We start from the raw sequence: 17,573 nt of genomic DNA on the forward strand, positions 1-17,573 counted from the left end.
TGATAAATCAAGCAAGAATAGATACTTAAGGTATAAAAGTTTCAGGAATTATGATAGTTTTGATTTACAGTGTATTGAGCATGTGAAAACATGTCTATCAATCATTAGCATTTTTTTTATTGAGAATTTTCCACACAACGGAAGTACATATGACGTAATGGTGACGTCATTCCTCAAACCGGTTACAGCATATATACATGTACCGAGCACACCGGAGGTAAACAAGAGGGTTAATCTTGTCGAATATAATGGACATAGCGGTCAGTACACTGGTCACACATGAATCCAGGACGATAAATTTACTACAATTATTTCAATTTCTGAAATATTGCAAAATTGTGCAAAAAAATAAAACAAAACAGGATTAAACAAAAAGAAAAGAAACTACCTTAAAATGAGGGTGTTGGAATTGCTAACATGGCAAAAACAAAACCAAAACAGTTTTGAAAAAACATCAATAATCAGGTAAAGAAAAAATATACCCAGCTCTAAAGCTTCTCTATAAATGATTTGTATAATCATTTTAATAACCTGTTTGGGCTGTTGTTAAGGCTGGTGAATTGCTAGATAGGTTAATCTCGTAATCGGAACTTAAGAATGCTATATTTTATCAAAAAAGCGAGAAAAGCCCCGGCAACGATATATTAATGGCGGATTTTTTTAAGAATTCATATGAAATTACTTCCCATTATACCAGAGGGTAGGATAACACCAATATTTAAGGTCGAGTGAATCTAAAAATTATAGAGGCATAACGTTAAGTAGTATATTAAGTAAGGTGTATTCTCAGATACGATTAAATAGACTGACTAAATGTACAATTAACAATAAAAATAAGCGATTCACAATTTGTTTTTCAGGAAGGAAAATCAACTATTGACTGTATATTCGTGCTATTTTCTATCATTGCTAAAACTCTAACCGATGATAAAAATGTATTGCATTTTTGTTGATTATGAAAAAGCACATGACAAAATCGATAGAATTAAGCTTTGGACAAAGCTCATACAAGAAAATGTAAGCTCTAAAATAGTTATTTCACTAAGAGCAATGTATTCTGCTGTCAAATGGTGTGTTAGATACAAACAATCAAGATCAGTCTGGTTTGAATCTGGCAATGGCCTGAAACAGGGCTGCCTGAGTTCAAGTTTCTTTTTTTTATTGTTCGTGAATGACGTCACGTCTAATCCCCTGCGAAAAAGGTTCATGAAGTGCATGAACTATTCCAAATGTTCATGAACTATTCTAAAAGTTCATGAACTTCCAGATAAGTTTATAAACTTTGAAAGAATTTGTGTAAAGTTCATGAACCAAGTATTGAAGTTCATGAACTAGTATTGTTTATTTATTAGTTCATGAACTTTTGACCAGTCAACTGAAAGTTCATGAACCACATATGAAGTTGATGAGCTTTTGAATAAGTTCATGAACTTTTAAAGTTTGTTTGTCAAGTTCCTGAACATTTCATTAAAGTTTAGCAGAACTGCAACGTAAGATTCAAGTTTGCATTTAAAAATATTTTTTCTAGTTGTTAATGCACCAGTCAGACAATTGTAACAACGCCCCCCAGGGCCGGGGTACACCAGGGATTGAGAGGGGAATGTGGCATGTTTTTACCTTTCTTGTTCATCAACTTCGTATACTTGTGGCTGAAGGAATATTCTTAACAAAGTGATGAAAAACAAAAGAAGATTTTCTCATAAACCGAAACAACTGGTTCTGAAATATTTTTTTGTTGGTTAAGATTCTTAAGAAATAGTTTTCCCATACAACTTCTGTTTTAGTGACCATGCTGTACATATATAATCGATAGGCATTCATAGTAGTTTATATGATTTTTAAAATTTAAAATTGACTTACGTTTTGTTTAAGCAAATGTCTTGAGTCTTGGTTTGCGGTGACGGCAATGTTCCAAACAGTAGTTTTTTAATCTCCACTATTAGACAGCGTGAAAATGTAACACATTGGCTGATAGCTGGTAAGATAATAAATAGCTATGATTTCTATCCTCCAGAGTAATTCAAAATCCATAAGTTGTCTTTAACACTGAAAAAAATTGCAAACACAGCTGAATGACAACACTAAGCCGCCATTTTGAATTGAACCGGAAGTACAGTTCTGCAGACGATAATGGATGAAGCTTTCATTGTGTAGGTCATTAAAATGACCAGGATGGCAAACTGGTGAGTTTTTACCTATCACTTGTAAATTATTGTTGAACTAAATTGGTTTTGACTCCTTACTAAATGTACAACGATATTCAATGACACTATCAATTGACTGTAAATTGTAATTTCTGGAAAGAGCATGTCAAACGTCAATTCGATTATATGTTTTTCTTAACAAACATCATTAGAACTTATTGTCATTTCGCTTCATCACTTTGAAATGTGTTTACTTGTGTAATACTTTCATGTGATCGGAAAAGAGACAATTTAAAGAAGTCGCGAAAATATGTGACAGTTTAGAATTGTGATATGTGACTGCATTCATTTAATGTTCTTGGGTGATTGGGTGAAGAAAACATGTCTTACATATAATTGTTTATGATATTCACTAAAGTAAATTGTCCATTTCAGACTCAATGGAGACGAGTAATACACAACCAATTATGCAGTTACTCAGCAATAGATATGGCGAAAGTGAGGATGTCAACTTTTCCTGTTACCGGTACGCCTGAACCCTGATCATGTTGCCACCATACAGCGCCCCAACCAGGGCTTTTTCTGCCCATTTTGGGAAAAAGACGCTAGACATTTTGGGAAATTTTGCGTCGTGAAAATGCCAAAATTGGGAAATTTTACAGTTAGCAGAAAAAGCTGTCTAGTCTCCTGCGAATTAGGTAATGATTTAATATTAGTTGTTTTCCCCTTTAAAAAAAACCACAATGGCTGAAATATCAATCCTTGGTGTGTAAATATCTATTGCAATAAATCATGTCAGATAATATTTCATATTGACGATCTCTGAATGTGATGAAAATCAATGATTTCTGATTTCAATAACCAAAAAAACTTCACATTACATAATATATTAGGATGTTGAAAATGAACCAGTACAGGTAAAAAAAATATTTTTTTTGGATTGGGATTTTTTTCTGAAGATTGGGAAAAATATCTTTTATTTTGCTTTGGGAATGGGTCCGATAGTCGGACCCGTGGGTACTATAGAAAAAGCCCTGCGGCAACCCACCAACATGTCCTGTACAATTTCTGCAGATGCTCACGTGTTCATGACACTACTGACTAGAGTAACTGGTAAGGGTTTAAGCTAAGATAATTTTAAAAGTTATGAAGTTTTTTCTTGTCATGAACGCGTCATAGTGGATTTCAATGGAACCAAATACATATTTGACAGAAGTGAGTGTTAATACGAAGTCATACATTTATTGTTTTTCCCGGGAGGACCCATTTCTCTCAAACATAGCAATTCTACTACGAGAGCAATGCCCCTTAACTGTCATATGACTCAAGAACTTGACAGTAGATCGCAATTGGTATCACTTTGAGGCTTAAATGTGAATCGTCCTCTACCTACAATTAATACTAGCTAATTTTGTTTCAACTGCATAGTGAAACTTCAATGTGAACAGCTTAAAATCTCATCGATTCTATATTCTTCTAGAATTAAAATAATTTTAAATTGGCCTTATTTAAAGAAAGAAGACTTTAAGTATGTATTTTAAACTTGCTTCTTATCATCAAAAGCTAAATTCAATGTCATATATTTTTCAGGGAAAACAGACTTAAAATAGACGAAGACAACTGCCGGTTGAGAAAGAAAAGGAGGACATGGGCGATACATATTACTGCACTGCAGTATAGAATCAAATCATCTACCAACTCCATGTTAGTTGCTGTGGGAATCAACATTGATACAGATGTAATTTTGGAAACTGTTCAAAAATATGAGTTACACTATCTTAACTAGAGAAGAAGTGAAAAACTGTTCCTGTATAGTGCGGGACCGCTTTACACAAACTAGATCCTGTCAGAAAAAGTTTGGCAAGTCGCAGTGATTAAATAAATTTGAAGCTTACACACATTCTACCCTAAAGAAGAACCATCATCATCTACAATGATTACATCATTTGGCAAGGACTTAAGTGTATATACTCACAACAGTGTTATGTGTCATAAAGAGTGGAAGTGTTATAAATGGACGACTTTTATGTATTCTCGATAGATGTACTATTGCCTATATAATAGGATCTTCAATGAAAGCTACTTTCCGAGTGAGTGGAGCGATACCGATTTATGAAAAGGGCGACCAATTATCAACAAACAATTATAGGGGCATTTCGCTATTGAATGTCTTTGATAAAATATACACAAGTATTATCAACAGGCGACTTACATTTTATGCTAATATTTTTGACACCGATATATTGAGCAAGCCGGGTTTAGAGAATCGTACTGCACTGTAGATAATGCGTTTGTGATGCATGACATTATTAATAAACAACTGAATAAAAAAGGTGGCAAATTATGTGGCATATGTGGACTTCTTGAAGGCCTTTGACCTTATACATAGACCAAAGTTATTTCAAATAGTACACGAAAATGGAATACAGGGAAATTATACAAGGCTCTAGATTCAATGTATTACAGTGTTAAAGTGAAAGATGGTGAAAATAATTATTCGGCAGAATATGAATGCCCACTAGGGCTTAAACATGGCTGCTTATGTTCATGAATGAATTCGTCAAAAGTAAGGAAAATAATTGAGCAAGGGGAATAAAACTTTTACCGGATTGGAGAGAAATCATGTCATTACTATTTGCGGATGATTTGGCCTCAGATGCAGTTGACGGATTACAGAGACTTTTGAATTTGCTAAAATAATTGACTGATTACTGAATATTTTAATCTTAAAGTCAACACACAAAAAATCTAACTGGAGACTGTTAATGGATTTGAATATGTTGTTGTTTACTTCTCAAACCAGCTTTCCCTATATAAAATGGCTAGTCAACAAGCACTTAAAGGAAAACATGTTCTGCCAACTACCAAATTCAGCGTATTTCAAAATATTTGACACAAAAATTATGCCTGTTCTCTTGTACGGCAGTGAAATATGGGGAACGGAAAGGCAGGCTTCTATTGAAATTATCCAAAATTAGCTTGTAAACGATACATGTGTGTGCCACAGAAAACTAACAAGCCTGGGTCGCTTCAACTGCTCATGTACAAGTCTTGAGGATTCTGCCTCTACTGTTTGCTCATCTTAAATATATTAGATGATCAGTTTAACATTTTGATGTTTAATGTTTTGTGAATACTATAGGGCTCCTTCAAACTTTTATTATTAGAATATTATTTTATGATTTCAATTTAGTTTACCAATTTCTGTACAGTCAAATATTAATCACTCCTTTAAATATATTACAGCAGCTTGCAGGAGTTTCATGAGATGTTTGAATAAACCTTATGGATGACAACAGACATATTGGTATCTTCAATGCTCACCTTGAGCACCTTGTGAACTTAGGTAAGCAACAAACCTGGCCTGAGACCACAGTTATTTTTACTATATGTTTCATATAGATACTAACCTGCCTTTTTACTTTAAAACAGTCCCAATTTAAAAACTAGTAACTGGCTGCTGTAGAACAACCCAAGACACACAATTTTTTAACACAGGAAAACAAAAGGTTGACCAATGGGTTGTTTCACAAAATTCAGTGGTAATACATGACCCTGAGATCAAGACTGAACCAAGACTGAATAAGGCTACAAACAACCAATTTACATAGTCCCACATGCAGTGATTTTTCCAATTTTTACACTAAAGACTACCATGTTTTTGCAATACAGTGTCAAATTATGTTAAGCTCTATGCAAAAAGGCCAGGCATTTATTTTCTTTCATTTAACTTTAATAAAATATTGATACTTGAACAGAAGCACTCTTTTTTCTGTATCCACATCCGGATCTTGGTCAACAGGAGACAGATAACTGTGGTCTATATTTTTGCACAACAGGCTTTAAAACTTTTCAAGTTCAATTTCAGACTATATGCAACACTTACTGAAAGTTTGGCAATGATATATTATTTACTTAAAGAATGAGACTAGTATTAGCACCTGTGGTATTTTCATAAAAAACAGAAATAGCCATTTCCATCAAACCTGAGCTGCAAACCTTTGAAGAGCCATTATTTCCTTATGCATTAGAATAATCTGAACAAGTAAGTTTTCCTTGCAGCTTTTAATGGTGACTATAACACAGCAACACATAAATGACCTGCCTACTCTTTAAGATTTAAGATAAAATTTCAAAACAATACATCAAGTAGTTGCTGAGATATTAACCTATGTATGCTTACATGCAAAACCTTGACCAGAATTTCTAAGTCAAATAATAAAGGCCCATTTTTGCATAATATTAAAAAAGTGTTATCTATCTAGGATAATTAACTAGGTTGAATGGTTCAGTACCATTGTATAAAGTCTCAAGGCCGCCGACGCCAGGGTGAGTAGTATACATGTAGCTCTCTTTATTCTTCGAATAGTCGAGCTAAAAATGACATAGAGCCAAAATGAAAAGCTTCAACTAGTAAAATTTCTGCTTTCCTAATTCATTTAAATACATAGGTAACAGAACAGTTTAGTTTAACAAAAAAAGTGATCATGTGTTTATAGACGATCTAAACACCACTATATGCCAAACTGATTCCGGGACAAACGGCAAAACAAAGGAAATGGCAAAAAAACCACACCAAAACTGAAAGATTTATGACAACTGCTTGTGTTTTCATGTAAGTGATATGGCTACATGATGTAGACAAGAAACACCGCAATGCCACGAAACCAGATTTTTCAATGATTGACAGAAGAACTTCAACCTGTGTCTGTTTTTCTATTTTTAGTAACAGTGACCTTGACCCTACGGACTCATTCCCATGAAAGGTCCCCATAAACTCTTCCTTTATACCAAGTTGGGTCAAGATATGTCAACTCTAACTAAAGTTATTCAGATTTAACTGTTTATCTATTTTGAGTAACAGTGACCTTGACCTTGGTGCTAGGGACCCCAAATGCAATCCCATGAAAGGGATCCATAAACTCTTCCTCTATACAAAGTTTGGTCAAGATATTTGAACCCTGACTAAAGTAATTCAGTTTCAACTGTTTTTACTATTTTAATTAATAGTGACCTTGACTTTGACCCTAGGAACCCCAAACGTAATCTCATGAAAGGTATCCATAAACTCTTCCTTTACACCAAGTTGGGTCAAGATATGTCAACCCTAACTAAAGTTATTCAGTTTCAACTGTTTTTAAATTGCTAGTAACTGTGACCTTGACCTTGACCCATGAAAGGTATCCATTAACTCTTCCTATAGATCAAGTTTGGTCAAGATATATGAAGCCTGACTAAAGTATTCAGTTTCAACCATTCTTCAATTTTAGTAACAGTGACCTTGACCCTAGGGACCCCAAACACAATCCCATGAAAGGTCTTCATAAACTCTTCCTCTACACCAAGTTGGTTTAAGATATGTTCACCCTAACTAAAGTTATTCAGTTTCAACCATTCTTCTGTTTTTAGTAACAGTGACCTTGACCTTGGCACTAGGGACCCCAAATGCAATCCCATGAAAGGTATCCTTAATCTCTTCCTTTAAACCAAATTAGGTCAAGATATGTCAACTCTTCCTAAGTTTTTATTTTTTTTAATTACAGTGACCTTGACCTTAACTCTAGGGACCCCATATGCATTCCTATGAAAGGTATCCATAAACTCTTCCTTTATACCAAGTTGGGTCAAAATATGTCAACCATAACTAAAGTTATTCAGTTTCAACAATTTTTCGAATTCTAGTAACAGTGACCTTGACTTAGGGACCCCAAACGCAATGCCATGAAAGGTATTCATAAACTCGTCCTATTGACCAAGTTTGGTTAAGATATGTCAACTGTTACTGAAATTATTAAGTTTCGTAGGTGGGTTTGACGCTGCCCGGCCATCCGCCCGAACAACGATATTTGTTATTCTAATAACCAGGTTTCACTACGTAAAAACCTGGTACAAATGTGCATGTCAAAAGAAAAAAAAAGTAAATCAAGGGCTGTAATTTGTATTTAGGGTTAAAATGCAGCTATGAAACCTTATTGTAAGTTGGTTGTCATCAATTGTGCAAAATATTAAGACAATTGAATGAAGGGTAACAAGGATATTACCTCATTATTTGATGGCCCTGAACAACAACGTGAAGTATTAAGTGAATTGGACGAAGGGTATTGGAGTTATTAATTAAAATCACAACTTGCCCTAAACTTTTAACTGGACGCCGACACTGGGGCAAGTAGTATAGCCCTCCTTATTCTTCTCATTGTCGAGTTAAATATGAGTTCCTTGGCATAAAAAGTGAATTTTCTTACTTTGATAAAAAAAACGGCAATCTGATCCTTTGTTAGCAGTCTTATATCAGTAGTTCTCAGATTCAGCAGAAAATGGCCCCTTCTGAAGCAAAAAATAAAAATATTGTCAAAAATCTGTACTGTGTGACTGCAGCTTTAAAATAGATAAGAGCATAACCTTTTTATTTAGTGACAATAATTTGGTGTATTCTATAATTATAGGATATGCTTTACTTAATGATTTAATGGGACTCACTCATGTGACCAAAAAATAATTTTCCTGAAAATACATCAGAAAACACTTCTTTTATAATACTTCTTCTATTCGATTTGGATACCAAATTTCCAAAAAAGGTATAAATAGAAAATCTGGTTTTAGATGGGATTAAACCTATATAATAATGCTGGTATAGTAAAGAAAAAATATCTTGACCACTCGGCTACAGGAACTGACTCATACATACATATCATGCAAGATATTTTAACTTTTATTAAATACATTGAAAGCATCACTTCCTAATGTCAAACAACCCATCTAAATTTCGTGAGCAACAGTTTTGGAAAATCGTGGACTTAAGAGACAATATTTGAGCATATATCAACTTATGACGGGTTCCAGCTGTCAGTATATAAGTATTATCATTCCTGGTGATATTATACTTTATTTCGTAATTAAAAAAAAATCTGTAGAAAAAGATATTTCACAAACATGATGATGAGCAAGTCCCTTTAAGTTTAAGTTCAGAAAATGTAAATTCAAAATAAAGCAATACCTGGATTTCAAATGCATCTTTAATGGTTTTTTAGTGGACAGTGATCTTGACCCCTAGTACAGTAACCCCAAAACCATTTCTACCTGTATACATAGCCAGTGATCTTGACCCCTAGAAAAGTAACCCCAAAACCATTCCCAGCTGTATACATACCCAGTGATCTTGACCCCTAGTACAGTAACACCAAAACCATTCCTACCTGAATACATACCCAGTGAGCTTGACCCCTAGTACAGTAACCCCAAAACCATTCCTAGCTGTTTACATACCCACTGATCTTGACCCCTAGTACAGTAACCCAAAACCATTCCCAGCTGAATACATACCCAGTGATCTTGACCCCTAGTACAGTAACCCCAAAACCATTCCTACCTGTATACATACCCAGTGATCTTGACCCTAGTACAGTAACCCTAAAACCATTCCTAGCTGTTTACATACCCAGTGATCTTGACCCCTTAGATTTACAGTAACCCTTAAACCATTCCTAGCTGTATACATATCCAGTGATCTTGACCCCTTAGATTTACAGTAACCCTTAAACCATTCCTAGCTGTATACATACCCAGTGATCTTGACCCCTTAGATGTACAGAAACCCTTAAACCATTCCTAGCTGTATACATACCCAGTGATCTTGACCCGTTAGATATACAGTAACCCTTAAACCGTTCCTAGCTGTATACATATCCAGTGATCTTGACCCCTTAGATGTACAGAAACCCCCAAACCATTCCTAGCTGTTTACATACCCAGTGATCTTGACCCCTAGTACAGTAACCCTAAAACCATTCCTAGCTGTATACATACCCAGTGATCTTGACCCCTTAGATGTACAGTAGCCCCAAAACCATTCCTAGCTGTATACATACCCAGTGATCTTGACCCCTAGTACAGTAACCCTTAAACCATTCCTAGCTGTATACATACCCAGTGATCTTGACCCTTAGCTGTATACATACCAAGTTTGGTATCAATATCTTATTCCCGCTTTTAAAAAGAGATGTTTGTCTTCTTAAGTACAAGTGGGACATTGACTAAAACATGTATAAGCCCCTTAAGTAAGTTTACCTTAAATGTATGTGAGTAAATTCAACCTCCCTATACAGTTTGAGGACTGCCTACATGTTTTCTAGTTACCAGTTTTGTTTGTTCAAGGTTATTCCCCCATTTTTCTATGAGCATAATACTAACAGTGACTGTGAACCAAATTTTTTAACCAAGCCCTTCATATAAATAAGATATATACCAATTTTATTTTGAATTGTTTAATATTAACTAATGGTAAATTCAATGGAAACTTGAAGCTTTACATGCTGCCGAACACACTTTCTAACCTATCGTTGTTGAAATTAGTCTTTCAAATGAACAAGCTCATTTTTTTGCGCTAGTGCTTAGAATGAAAATAAATCCATAAGCTCTGACAAGGCAGTCCAAGGGACAGCTATATCCCACACTGTTGTTTTGTAGTATATTTTGTTTTTTTCTCGCAACCTGACTGGTACGTTGAATCTGACCGAAGTTGTACACAACCACTGGTCAAGAGTGGGAATATAGGAAATACAAGTTGTTTGGTCGGTAACCTATATATTCTTGGATATATGAACATATTATAAAATAATAATATTTGTTAAAGTTATTCATATTGTGTGTAGTGTAGGTAAGATGTCAAGGTTATTTTGGCTAAATAAAAGAAGGAAAATGAGTCCTTGATTTATAACATCGATGAAATAGCAAGCCTTACGTATTTTCAATAAAGTAATATGGTAATCCATCAATGCATAAGTAAGTTATAGCAAGGACACGAGCATATGTACTCTGACCTTTAAATGTTATGTGTGACCTTGACCTTTGAGTTATGGACCCGAGTCTAGGTCACTGCACATAGGTTACTGCTCATCATCTCAATGAGGACAACAATTGTACCAAGTAATATGGTAATCCATCAATGCATAAGTAAGTTATAGCCCGGACATGAAATGCCTCAAAGACTCAAAGACTTTGTCATGTGTTAAGGTGGCCATCTTTCTGGTTAACCAAGATATAGTAGTTTGCACCTCTAATACCACATTGTGCCCTTAAAGTTATCAACACAAGAACTAAGCCCACCTTTTTACTAGTCAGTAGTATGTTGCAGCTTGCTTATTCTTCTTCATTTGTGTCTGTACCATATACATCCTATAAAAAGAAATAGAACTAAACAAAGCAACGTGCTGTTTGGCCCTGACTTTTTATCATTTCTTTGGCCAAGTCCAAAATATTTACAATTAAATAACATAAATGAAGGGTTCTGTCCCATATTAAAAAGGGCCGGCGCCACAGAAAACAGACAGGGTGCTAAGGGTTGAGAGGCGCATTTGATCGGACTTTGAACATACTGAAATTTTATGAATTTGACTGATATATGTGTGTAATTGAAGAAGTTAAAGTTTTCAATTTACAAACATATCAATTTACATACGTATTTATAATGACATGAGACGATTTTAAACACAAAAGAAAAATTTGATTATCCCTACCAAGCATTTAATTCAATAAAGGCAAAATTGTGCAAAACTTGGTATGCATGCAGGCAGAATGGTGCCACCATTAAAGGAAAGGATGTCCACTTTCAAATTGAATAAGAAAATGGTAGGAGGGGACATATTAAATTTGACCAATTATAAGTCCTTAATTGAAAATATATGAAAGTACCCTATGGCCAATTAAAACTTGCACAATATAATTATGCAAATGTGACAAGAAGGTAAGACTTGATAATTACTCTCAAACTTCGAGGTCTAGGTTGTCAGACCTGCACGTACATAGAAATGTGCTAAAAATATTGATTAAACCTTAAGCCAACACAAAATTAAACAATTGCGAAAAACAACAATAGTCCAGACTCTATCCATAGTATAATCTGGCTTTTCACACTCCAAAAGAAAGTAATTTTTTTTTCAAACAGAAATATTAAAACTGAAAGTCAAGAATATTCTCATAATAATGTCAAAATGTGTTTTGATACATAAAAACAACAACTACTTAATTAATGAACAATTAAAGTAACTTTAGCCAAATGAAAAATTATGCATTTAAAGCTGCACTCTCACAGATTGAACGTTTAACAACTTCTTTATTTTTTGTCTTGGAACAAGCCAATTTTTGCGAAAATGCATTGAAACCAGTTACATAAAACTGCCGATATAAAATGAGGTCACAGATTTTTATATTTAAGTTAAAAAAATGATGTTTTATGCATTTTTCTATACCGTTATTAACGGTTTAGGCCATAAAACATTAATTTTCGAACGGAAATTTGAAAATCTACGATCTGATTTTTTGTCAGCAATCTTATATAATTGGTTTGTAGATATTTTCGCAAAAATTTGCTTATTCCAAGACAAAAAATAGAAAAGTTGTAAAAATTGGTAAATCTGTGAGAGTGCAGCTTTAAAAGATTCACAAACAATTTCACCTAAAATTTGCCTTTAAGTACTACATATCTCTTAACACACTCTATAGTTTTCATCATCTTCCTAAACAACATCTACTTTATCAATATTGCAGCTAATTTCTATTATTATGCAGATGACAATACTCTTTCTGTGTGTGATAAAAATCCTGATGTTGTTAAGACCACTCTTGAAGAAGAAAGTAACATTTTGATAAACTGGTTTACTTCCAATCAAATGCAGGCTAACCTTGACAAATTTCAAGCAATTTCAGTTGGCTCAAAGTCTGTTAACGAAATAAAACAATATAATATACTTAATCAAAACATTGTTTGCAAAGAGCAAGTAAAAAATTTAGGTGTTCAGGTATATTTTTCAGGTATATAGTTCATTAAATTTTGATGCCCAGATTTCTAAAATGTTCATAAAGCAGCTAAGCACTTGAACAATTCTTCAAAGGCTAAGCAAATTTTGACAACCAATATTAAGCTTATTATCTCTAAATCTTTCATCAGATCCAATTTCAATCACTCTCCTGTTGTTTGGCATTTTTGTAGCAAAATCAACACAGAAAAATGGGAACAGATTCAATAACAGAGCTTAAAAACATGTTTTTAATGATTACACCTCAATATATGAAAATCTTCTTCATAGAGTTTAATTGCCAACATTACATTTGAGTGGTTACACACAGTGTAATGTCTATAGCTTAAGTAAAAATATCTTACAGAGAAGACCTAAATTGTGTTTGAAAAATGGTACATACTTGTAAAATGTCTGTACACTGTTCTTCAGTATAGACCACCTGGCCTAGCAAAGGCCGAAGAACAACTGGCAGCACAATCACAGGCACACCACAGCCACCCTGAAAGACAACATATGTAAAAGCTTAATAAACTATTCCTATCTCTGAATGTGATGAATACCCCAAATTACCACAATGCTACAGTAAAAAGAGAAATCATTTATTTTGAATTGATAGTAATGTACCGGTAAGCAAATTTATAAAAAGAATATATACTTGAAAGCTCTTGTACTGGCCCTCATGGAAGTAAGAATGAAATTTTCATCTATTGTCACATTTTACATTAACATTTACAACCAACTGCCAATGAACTTATTTTTATCAGGATGTAATTTTAAATATGTAACCATTGGTTCATAGGGCGCCGTCTTGTGTTGGATCACTTCCGGGGAATTATTTAGCTCTGCGGGGCCGCTATGACCCTTGTTGGTTGGAATGCATGATTGAATTTGGTCGTCCGTGGTAAAAAACTCATGATAAGCTCCAAGTTTTTGCAGTTCTATTCTTGTGATGGAATATTCTCATGCTCATTGTTATTTTTATTTGATATGTTATGTATGTCTGTTATTCATGTCGGAAATAGCACAGTGAGCTAGTGTTTCTTGTTAACACATACCCGACTTTAACCAAATATCCTCTATATCTTGTATCTAATATTCATCATAATGACAAAAACAGTGTCTAGACAAAGTTCTTAATATTCGGTTATAATTATCCAAATAAGTTCAATGGTTTGCTTGTGACACAATAATATAAGCTTACACCAAATAATTCATCATTTTCTTAGATAGTTGGATGGGTGTGGATGGATGGATGGATGAATGGATGGATGGATGGATGGATGGATGTGGATGGATGGATGTGGATGGATGGATGGATGATGGATGGATGGATGATGGATGGATGGATGGGATGATATCTGTACTAAATCACAACATCATTAGAATGCTTTGAATACATACATGCATTTATAAAGACTTAATTCAGAGTGACAAATATATAACAGTCAGGATAACACATCAAAGTTATTCAACTTATTTCCAATGGGGTGCAATAAGTATTAACACTTCTTAGTAAAAGAAGTTGGAGATGTTATTCCTTTAAACCAAACTTGAAGACTCTATCCTATCCCTTTCTCACCGTTTTAAAGTCTAAACATAAGAATATATATGAAAGGGTGAACATCCTAATTAACCAATAAAAGTCATTCTTTTCATCTAATTTGCATACTTGTTTATATATATATCTATATATATATATATATATATATATATATATATATATATATATATATATATATATATATATATATATATATATATGTATATATATATATCTATCTATATATATATATATATATATATATATATATATATATATATATATATATATATATATATCAAAAATTACAGTGATGGTAATGGAGTTTCTACTCTGTTTGGCACTAACTATTAAAGAGTCTGGCAGGAAATTCTTCAAGCCATATATATACCGGTATGTGCTGGTTTCTTGTATCGCAACTGTCAGAATAAGAAATTAAACAATCAAGCAACTAATGATCAATGTTGAAGGAAATATTTGTTACAATATCATCAGTCTTGAGTTATAAAATTAAGAAACATCTACAAAGAAAAATCTGCATTCAAGAAATTAAAACATTATCAATTATTCATAAATTGTACGTTTGAAATACTTATGATCAAATCGGGGCTTTGCTTGACAATACTATGTTACACATAAATGGTTATGGTAACCACAGGCTTCTGAATCATTGTTTGTCACTAAAATGTTTCTTTTTTGTATATCGAAGGCACTAAATATCTTCAGATGTGTTGTATATCTTATTAGATTTAAAATTATATGTATCTAAAATGTTTTTTAACCAACATTTTAGTGACAAACAATGATTCAGAGGCCTGTGATGGTAACCTGTTAAATGCTTTATTAAGTCAAACTTTTTTGTTATATATCTGGTGAACATATAGCCTCTCATGACCCAGTTGAAAAGTTATTCCAGTGTGCAATATTATTGGTTTGGAGGCATTTCAATTACAATCGAATCAAATTAAAATTTATTTTCAGTCAGAACAACATAACATTGATTGTTATTGGATTGAAGGTATTAATTCACTTGTCAACTAAACCAAAACGCCAGTCTCTAACCTTGCTTCTGACTCCCATTTAGTGCTTTAGAAGCTTGGTTTCTAGATCTGACAACCCTGCTGCTATCAGATTCCTGTCCAGAATGCCTTATCCAGTCGAGAATGCCTTATCCAGCCTTATCCAGTCCAGAATGCCTTATAATGTATGAAGTTATTGATCATGCACATCATGATGACGAAATTTTAAACTTGTCTCTCAAGATATTTTGACACATTGAAGCAACCCTGTTTAATAAAATTTAATAAGACAACTTATACACCCTATCCTAAATATAAGTTGTATATTAAATGTGATCTTAATTTTTCATGTTGAATACTTAAGTAGTCAAAAGGTAATATATCAAACCTCCTAAGTGATGAGAAATCTATATGTTATACTTTTTAAAATTCTACTTATAAATATGAATGTTAACAACTAAGGGAGTTAATCAGGACGCGGCCACATTACACTAATTTTACCGCAACATTAAATCAGCGCATTCTGTCATAGTAAGTTTTCCATTGCGGTGGGGTACCCAATTTTTTTTTTAAACTACTAACACCAAAAATATTTTCAAAGCTGTGCTTATTGAATGAATCTTTATTTGATTATGTAATTCGCAAGAAATTATTTTTGATTGAAAACTGCTACAGAACACTACCAAAATATTAATTATGACATGTAGTCAACATACAACTATGGCATCTGTAGAGGAAATTACTTTCGTTCTGTAGTTTTTCTCGCTTGGAACTTAATATGATAACTACTATTGTACTATGATCAGTACTATGATCATAATCAATACTATGATCAATACTAGTGATTGATATTTTACAGTGAACAAATGCGCAAGTGGTTGACAGCCGACTGGCTACAAATGCACAGTTATGGATAAACTGCGATGCTTTGGGTCATAAAGCTGTCACATTACTTTATATTTTTGGTATGTAAGTTGGATCATTTCTCTGTGTAGTCGGAGTCCGCCCGTTGAGCTCAATCGGTAGAACGTTGGACTCAGAATCGGACAACCCGAGTTCGATTTCTGGGCGGAACAAGTCACTTCTGTTGTGATTGGTTAATCCTTTTTAAGACCATTCGCACTTTCCAACTGCCTCTGGCATGAACAGAAGTTGTCAGTGCCTTGCAGAGGTGAAAGCACCTAGTACTGGTGCTGCCCAGGATAGGTGTGCGGTAGTTGAACTACTCTGCTCACGACGGAACCCGGAATATAAAATAAGTGACGTCATATCGGTCTGAAGTAAGAACGTAGTCGCCATGCGAGCCGCCGTCTAAGAACAACGCGCCCGGTGCCAGCCTTCTACGTCAACGCGAAAGTGTTCAAAAACGGGAAACGAGGTCCCCACGTTAACCGTATGGGAGGGCCCGGGTGACAGCCGGTGACGTAAAGTGACGTCATATCGGTCTGAAGTAAGAACGTAGTCGCCATGCGGGCCGCCGTCTAAGAACAACGCGCCCGGTCCCAGCCTTCTACGTCAACGCGAAAGTGTTCAAAAACGGGAAACGAGGTCCCCACGTTAACCGTATGGGAGGGCCCGGGTGACAGCCGGTGACGTAAAGTGACGTCATATCGGTCTGAAGTAAGAACGTAGTCGCCATGCGAGCCGCCGTCTAAGAACAACGCGCCCGGTGCCAGCCTTCTACGTCAACGCGAAAGTGTTCAAAAACGGGAAACGAGGTCCCCACGTTAACCGTATGGGAGGGCCCGGGTGACAGCCGGTGACGTAAAGTGACGTCATATCGGTCTGAAGTAAGAACGTAGTCGCCATGCGAGCCGCCGTCTAAGAACAACGCGCCCGGTCCCAGCCTTCTACGTCAACGCGAAAGTGTTCAAAAACGGGAAACGAGGTCCCCACGTTAACCGTATGGGAGGGCCCAGGGTGACAGCCGGTGACGTAAAGTGACGTCATATCGGTCTGAAGTAAGAACGTAGTCGCCATGCGAGCCGCCGTCTAAGAACAACGCGCCCGGTGCCAGCCTTCTACGTCAACGCGAAAGTGTTCAAAAACGGGAAACGAGGTCCCCACGTTAACCGTA

Source organism: Mya arenaria, chromosome 12 (assembly GCF_026914265.1).
Source record: "Mya arenaria isolate MELC-2E11 chromosome 12, ASM2691426v1".
In the NCBI taxonomy this organism is placed as follows: Eukaryota; Metazoa; Mollusca; class Bivalvia; order Myida; family Myidae; genus Mya; species Mya arenaria.